Here is a 7,370-nt window from a genome sequence, read left to right on the forward strand (position 1 = left end):
TGCATTGGCTGGGAATCGAACCCAGGTCAACTGCTTGGAAGGCAGCTATGCTCACCACTATACCACCAATGCGTCTGGCAAAAGTGCTACTTATGCTTGCCCAATGAGGCTAGAGCAGCATTGAGGCACTTTCCTGCCTGTTAAAATGTACTGGATTCTCATCACTAAAAAAACACCTCCATCTTTACTTGGGTTTGAAACATCAGCCTTTCAATTAGCCACCAAAGTTGTTAATCACAGGGTATGTCTACACTACGGGATTATTCCGATTTTACTGAAACTGTTTTTTGGAAACAGATTGTATAAAGTCAAGTGCACACGGCCACACTAAGCACATTAATAAAGTGGTGTGCGTCCATGTACGAGGCTAGCGTCGATTTCCAGAGCGTTGCATTGTGGGTAGCTATCCCATAGCTATCCCATAGTTTCCGCAGTCTCCCCCGCCCATTGGAATTCCGGGTTGAGATCCCAATGCCTGATGGGGCAAAAACAGTGTCATGGGTGATTCTGGGTAAATGTCGTCACTCAATCCTCCCTCCGTGAAAGAAACGGCAGACAATCATTTCGCGCCCTTTTCCCTGGATTGACCGGGCAGACGCCATAGCACGGCAACCATGGAGCCCGTTCAGCCTTTTTTCACTGTCACCGTATGTCTACTGGATGGTGCTGACAGACGCGGTACTGCAGCGCTACACAGCAGCATCCCCTTGCCTTTTGCAAGTTAGCAAAATAGTTACTAGCCATACCATCCTGTCTGCTGCTTTGCAAGTTGACAATGACAGTGACCAGTCATAATGTACTGTCTGCTGCTGTCATGGGTGCTCCTGGCCGGCCTCGGTGAGGTCGGCCAGGGACGCATGGACAAAAATGGGAATGACTTCCCCGGTCATTCCCTTCTTTACGTTTTGTCTAAAGGGAGAGTCAGTCCTGTCTAGACTATCAGGCAAGCCTAGTAAAGAACCAGAGAGACAAACAGTCGTTCCAGGTCAGAGCCCCAGACATCCCGCAGAAATGATGGGCTGTATGCCATTCTAGGGGGTGCCCCTGCAACAACCACACCCATTGCTTCCCTCCTCCCCCACTCCTCCTGGGCTACCGTGGCAGTTATCCCCCCATTTGTGTGATGAAGTAATAAGGAATGCAGGAATTTGAAACAACACTGACTTTATTGCCTCTGCAAGTAGAGCTCAAAGGCAGGAGGGGAGGGCAGCCTCCAGCTTGTATGATATTCCAGGCAGGACTGAATCTCCATTAGACAAAGCTTAAAGAAGAGAATGACCTGGGAGTCATTCACATTTTTGCCGAGGCGCCCCTGGGCGACCTCACCAAGGCCAGCCAGGAGCACTCACGGGACGACGATGACGCATACCAGTCCTACTGTACCGTCTGCCGTCTGGAAGGGAAGGGGATGCTGCTGTGTAGCGCTGCAGCACAACATGTGCCAGCAGCATCCAGTAGACATACGGTGACATTGAAAAAAGGCGAGAAATGATTTTTTTCCCTTTGCTTTCACGGGGGAGGGGGGGCAATGACATATACCCTGAACCACCCGTGACAATGTTTTTGACCCTTCAGGCTTTGGGAACTCAGCCAAGAATTCAAAAGGTTTTCGGAGAGTGCGGGAACTGTGGGATAGCTACAGTCATCAGCCGCCCCTCCCTCCGTGAGTGTCCATTTCGTTCTTTGGCTTTCTGGTACGCTTGTCTCAGCTCCTTAAGTTTCAGCACTGTGTTGAGTCCCTGTTGTGGCCTCTGTCCATCATAGCCTGGGAGATTTTTTTCAAATGTTTTGGCATTTCGTCTTTTGGAACGGAGTTCTGATAGAACAGATTCATCTCCCCATACAGAGATCAGCTTCAGTATCTCCCCTACAGTCAGTGCTGGAGCTCTTTTTTGATTCTGGGACTGCATGGTCACCTGTGTTGATCGGCGCTCCACGCTGGGCAAACAGGAAATGAAATTCAAAAGTTCATGGGGCTTTTTCTGTTTACCTGGCCAGTGCATCCGAGTTCAGATTGCTGTCCAGAGCGGTCACAATGGTGCACTGTGGGATAGCACCCGGAGGCCAATACCGTCGAATTGTGGCCACATTAACCCTAATCCGACATGGCAATGCCGATTTCAGCGCTACTCCCCTCGTCGAGGAGGAGTACAGATACCGGTATTAAGAGCCCTTTATATCGATATAAAGGGCTTCGTTGTGTGGATGGGTGCAGGGTTAATGCGATTTAACGCTGCTAAATTTGATATAAACCCGTAGAGTTTACCAGGCCAGAGAGAGCAGCAGGTTTCCCATATTGTTTCCCGCTCTTGTTTTCTTGACTAGTTTCTCCTCTGCACCATCTTGTTGTTTTCCTTTGCGAGCCTGGCTAGCTCAGTGGGCAGAGCATCAGACTTTTAATCTGAGGGTCCAGGGTTCAAGTCCCTGGTCAGGTGATAAACTACTCCCCAAGATCTTACACTGTCTTTCCCATGTCCTCTTTGATGTTACTTTTTCTCTTCAGGATTTTCCCTTTCCTCAGAAGGGCCTTTTTGTGTGTGGGTTTGAAGGGGCAACTTCCTGACAGCCCCTCTGTCCTTGCAGCCTGGAGGAATAAAGGCCTCTGGGCATAGAGCATGTTCCTCCCCTGCACACGCGCACGCACACACACACACACACACACACACACACACACACAGAATATCCCTAAGGAATTAGAATCACCTGCTGCCTTCCCCAGTCCTGCTGGATCCCCAAATGAAGATGCTCTTCAGCCTAAACCCATGTCCCCTCTGTTCCCAGTGCCCGTCAGACCCAACCCTCAGTCCCTCCTGTGCTCACTGCTCCCCACTCCCAACCAGAGCCTGCTCCTCTTCACCCTTCTCCTCTGTCCCAACCCACAGGCCCCTCCTCCTCACGCTGCTCCTCAATCCCAATCCACGGCTCCCTCCTTCCCTCCAGCAGCAGGTGCTTCAGACCCCCTCAGGAAGATTTTCTTGCAAGGTTTCGTGTAGGAGTCTGCATGTGGATTTTACAGTGTGTTGGAAATAGGTTGGGTTGCTGGCCGAAATGATCACTTGGGGCTGGTGTTGGATTCCCAGTCTCCATGTTATTGGGGCAGAAGAAATAAAGGGTTGTTATCCTTCTTGTGTGAATCGAGGGCAGCACAACTGTGCTTGGCAGACCCCGATTGAGGGACTCACCCTCAATTCAATAGCACTTGCTAGGCAGGGGACAGGGGTTCCAAAGCCAAGGGGGCTGGGGTCTGGGTCCCAATGCTAAAATTTAGGTGTTAGACCAACGTTAGGACAGGGTGGCTGTGGAGGGATGAGTGAGTCCCTAAACACCATAGTGAGTACGGGGCCTTCTTATTTTCCCCCCTTTTCCACCCAGGATGGCAGGTGAACTCTACAGAGGCACCTCTGGGCTTGCACTGACTAAGGACAACAGCTGTGAGTGGGGTGCAGAGAGGGGATGGCTCATGTTAAAGGACTTTTGGTTGCTGGACTTATGAACCGTAGGGAGAAGGACACTGTCCAGCTTATCTGGGGGTGGGTCTTTCCCTCATGGTTTATGTTTATGTGTTGGGTCTGCTGACCTGACTTCTACTAACCCTAGGCTTACATTGCAGTGTAGACATATCCTGAGAGGGCATCTATACTGTGACAAAATCCCGCTGGCCTGGATGGTCTGATTTGGGCTCCTGGGGTTCAGGTTGTGGAGCTAAAAACTACAGCGTAGACATCTGGGCTCAGACTGGAGCCCAGGCTCAGAGACCCTCACCCCTCGTGGGGTCTCGGAGGCTGGGCTCAAGCCCAAGTGTCTACGCTGTTATTTTATAACCCTGCAGCACAAGCCTCACAAGCCTGAATCAACTGACCCAGGGTTTGAGAATAGTGACTTGGGTGTGTTAATGGCAGTGTAGACATAATGCTAGGCTATGTCCACACTGCAATGAAACACCCAGCGCTGTCCCGTGCCAGTGCAGGCTCCCAGGCTGGGGCCATGGGGTGGTAAATTTGCAGCGTAGACATCTCGGCTCAGGCTCAATACCGGGCTCTGGGAGCCCTCAAGGTTGGGAGGGAGTTTAGCAAGCAAACAAGGTAAATTGGCAGTGGAGTATTACCCTGGACTCAACGGCATTTCTCCATTGGTCTGTCTGCTCTGGGGCAGGGACAATAACACGTCCTGCTGCATTCGTTATTTCAAAGGGCGGTTTAGGATTTTCATTCTCACACACGGTGCACAAAGCAGGACTCAACCGTCCATGTAAACTAAATGAGCTGCCCACAGGTTCTGGCAGCCACAATGAGCCATTCAGTGTGAGAGCCCAGATCTGCCCCTGTCCCAGAGGAAGCAGGATCATCTGTGACAGGCTGGACCACTGACCTATCAGCTCTTAACTCCCAAACTTTCAGTAAGTCTGTTATCAGTGCCTGTGAGTATAATTTAAACAACTATACTGGGCTGGACCAAAGAGCTCTGTGTTTTGTCCTCCCACAGTAGCCAATACCAGGTTGTCCAAGAGTTAGTCAATAAGGCACCACTGGGAATTGAACCCAAGATCTCCTATTTACAAGACAGGTGCTTTAGCCAGCTAAGCCATGGTGCCTGCCTCTGGCAACAACACTGTGTCTGCCCACACCTGACTCCCTGCCATCCCCACTGGGGCCTGAAAAGCTTTGCTTGTGTTTGGATTCTGCAAAGCAGAAGAGCAGGTGAGGTTTTCCTTGCAAGGGGTGTGTGGGTGTGTGTGTGTGTGTGTGTGTGTGTGTGTGTGTGTGTGTGTGTGTGTGTGTGTGTGTGTGTGTGTGTGTGTGTGTGTGTGTGTGTGTGTGTGTGTGAGAGAGAGAGGGAGAGAGAGAGAGAGAGAGAATCTTTGGCCAGGTCTGCACTACAAGGTTACTTCAGCATCATTATATTGCTCAGATGTGTGAAAAACACACAACGCTCCCTCGGTCAGCAGTTTTTGGCTGGTGCACACACTGCAATACCACATCTGGCGACAAAATTGCCCTGTTTTGGTGACAAAATAAAACCACCTCGACGAGAGGCCTAGAGCTTTTTGCAGCAAACTTAAAGTGACAAATGTCAGTGTAAATGCTGCTGGTCATTATATCACCATAACTGGCCTCCACCAGTATCCCACCATGCCTGTCGTGAACTCGCCTGCCCTGCATTCCTGCTACAGAGGCTAGGCCCCTCCCCTTTCATAGCTCCAGAAAGTTCTGACAGCTGAGCCACTATCTATACCGGGATTAGCTTGATAGAACTGCATTGCCAGCCTAAGTAATGTAATTACACCAACCTAATTTTGTAGTGTAGACCTGTCCAAAGAATCACACACACACCTTGGGAGCAAAACTTCATCTGCTCCTCTGCTTTATAGAATACAAACACGAACAACACTTGTCAGGGCCCAGTGGGGATTGGCAGAGAGTCAGGTGTGGGCCATCTTTATCCCAGGAGAGATGGACTCTAAGGGTACGTCTCCATTGCAATGTAAGCCCAGGTGTGGCACGCTGTGCTCAGAGCAGCACCTGGAAGCCCCATATTCACCACTCTCATATAAGGATGGGAGTATTTTAATAATTTGGGCAGGTCCCAGGGTGTTTGGGGGAGATGATGAGGATGTTCCCTTTTGAGATAAAAACTAAGAAATACAGCACTAGAGAATTTCTTTTTTTAAGAAAACTGGGATTTAGACATTTTATTTAAAGCAAGGGAGTTCTGAGTTTCTGAGAAGGTTTTTTTTGCAAGAAGCAACATTGTTTGATCTGTCATTGTACCAAAGGGAGAGATGGTTGTCTACAAAGGAGGGGTGAAAACTAAATGCATCCGATAAGGATGGGATTCAAACCCATGCATGCAGAGCACAATGGATTAGCAGTCCATCACCTTAACCACTCGGCCACCTCATCTGAGCTGTTAGAAAAAGGACAGGAGGAGAAATCTAAGGCCAGCAGAGCTAGGGACAATAAGGAGTTTTTAAATACAAAGTGGAAGCAGGGGCTGAATGAGCTCCCCCCTCACATCTAGTGAGGAACTGGGGGAAAGACTTCAGGAACAGACCGTTTTTCCATAGACACCTACTCTGCCTAGCTATGCAGCATGATGGGGCCGCTTTCCCAAAATGACCAGTTTTGGCTGGTGGCGGGTTACAAATCACTTTAGGATTGAGTGGAATGAAATGTTATTATCCTTCCTGCATGAGTGAAGGGCAGCAAAACATACCTAGTCCGTCCTGATGGAGGGGTGGGTGGGTGAGGAATAGCTTTTATTGGACTTCGTAGAAGTGATTGAGAACATCACCCTAAACCAGTGGTCCCCAAACATTTCACTCTGTGCCCTCTTAGCCATGGCTGTGGCCCCTCGGAAGCTGCAGTCAAGAACCGAGGCTGGGAGTGGGGCTGTTGCTTGCTGGGAAGAGGGGTGCAGACAGGGGTAAGGGGGTCGAGGCCGAGCAGGGAGTCAGAGCCCCAGGCTGAGGGTGGGGTTGGGGAAGAGCTGGGGCAGAGTGGGGCTGAGTGCTGCTCCCTCCATGGGGGCTGGCTGAGGCCCTAAGGTGCCCCCATGAATGTTCCTCTGTGTCCCCCTAGGAGTCATGCCCCACATTTTGGGGACCACTGAACCCTACTCACTAATCAGTGGCTAGTGATGCCAAAGCCCAGGGAAAGGGAGAACAAGTGCGGGGCCCCCAGCACTGGAGCCATGTGAAGGGGCTGCAGGAGAGGGGCAATGGCTGGTGGCACAGGAGGGGGCAGGAGTTAGGGGTGAAGGAGGCGCAAGGGTTGGGAGTGCAGGAGCTAGCAGTAAAGGGGGAGTGGGGATCATCCAGGGGCAACGGGGAAGTGCCAAAGTACAAGCTTTGCCCAGGGCTCCATTTTCCCTAATGCTGGTCTGAGCAAACAACTGGAAATGACCCTTCAGTGAGACCAGAACCATCGTGTAGAAAAGCCCCTTTGTTAAGTGGTGGAGGCTGAGGGCTTAGGGAGATGGGTTAGAAAGCAACAGCAATAGGTGTCTTTTTGTGGAGGTTTGATTCTTGCCTGCTAGGCTAGGCTGGTGTGTGGTGTCTCCATGGCTGTACTTTACGTCTCTGATCACCCACAGGGAGCCAAGTCTAGACATACTCAGAGGCTCTATGCCAGAGTTTCTCAAACTTCCTTTCACTGCAACCCCCTTCTGCCAAAAAAAACCTTACTACATGGCCCTGGAAAGAAGGACCAAGCCCCTCCACACTGAGCAGAGGCAGGGGAGACAAAGCCTGAGCCCTGCCCCAGTTGGGGGAGGGCAAAACCAGAGCTTGAGGGATTCAGCCCTGGGTGGTGGGGCTCAGACTTTTGGCTTCAGCCCCAGGGACCAACAAGTCTAATGCCAGCCCTGGTGAC

At 50.9% G+C, this 7,370-nt stretch overlaps 4 non-coding genes across 4 annotated transcripts; 1 reads left to right on the plus strand and 3 right to left on the minus strand.

Moving 5' to 3' along the window:
* Positions 1-72, minus strand: TRNAG-UCC. The gene has a single exon. It is a non-coding gene; the product is annotated as a tRNA-Gly (tRNA).
* A 2,290-nt stretch (positions 73-2,362) lies between these two features.
* On the plus strand, positions 2,363-2,435 carry TRNAK-UUU. The gene has a single exon. It is a non-coding gene; the product is annotated as a tRNA-Lys (tRNA).
* Positions 2,436-4,517: 2,082 nt separating this feature from the next.
* TRNAT-UGU lies at positions 4,518-4,591 on the minus strand. The gene has a single exon. It is a non-coding gene; the product is annotated as a tRNA-Thr (tRNA).
* A 1,227-nt stretch (positions 4,592-5,818) lies between these two features.
* Positions 5,819-5,900, minus strand: TRNAS-GCU. Its single transcript has one exon. It is a non-coding gene; the product is annotated as a tRNA-Ser (tRNA).
* Between the last annotated feature and the right edge of the window lie 1,470 nt (positions 5,901-7,370).

The sequence above is a fragment of the Mauremys mutica genome, unplaced genomic scaffold, assembly GCF_020497125.1.
Source record: "Mauremys mutica isolate MM-2020 ecotype Southern unplaced genomic scaffold, ASM2049712v1 Super-Scaffold_100201, whole genome shotgun sequence".
Taxonomy (NCBI): Eukaryota; Metazoa; Chordata; order Testudines; family Geoemydidae; genus Mauremys; species Mauremys mutica.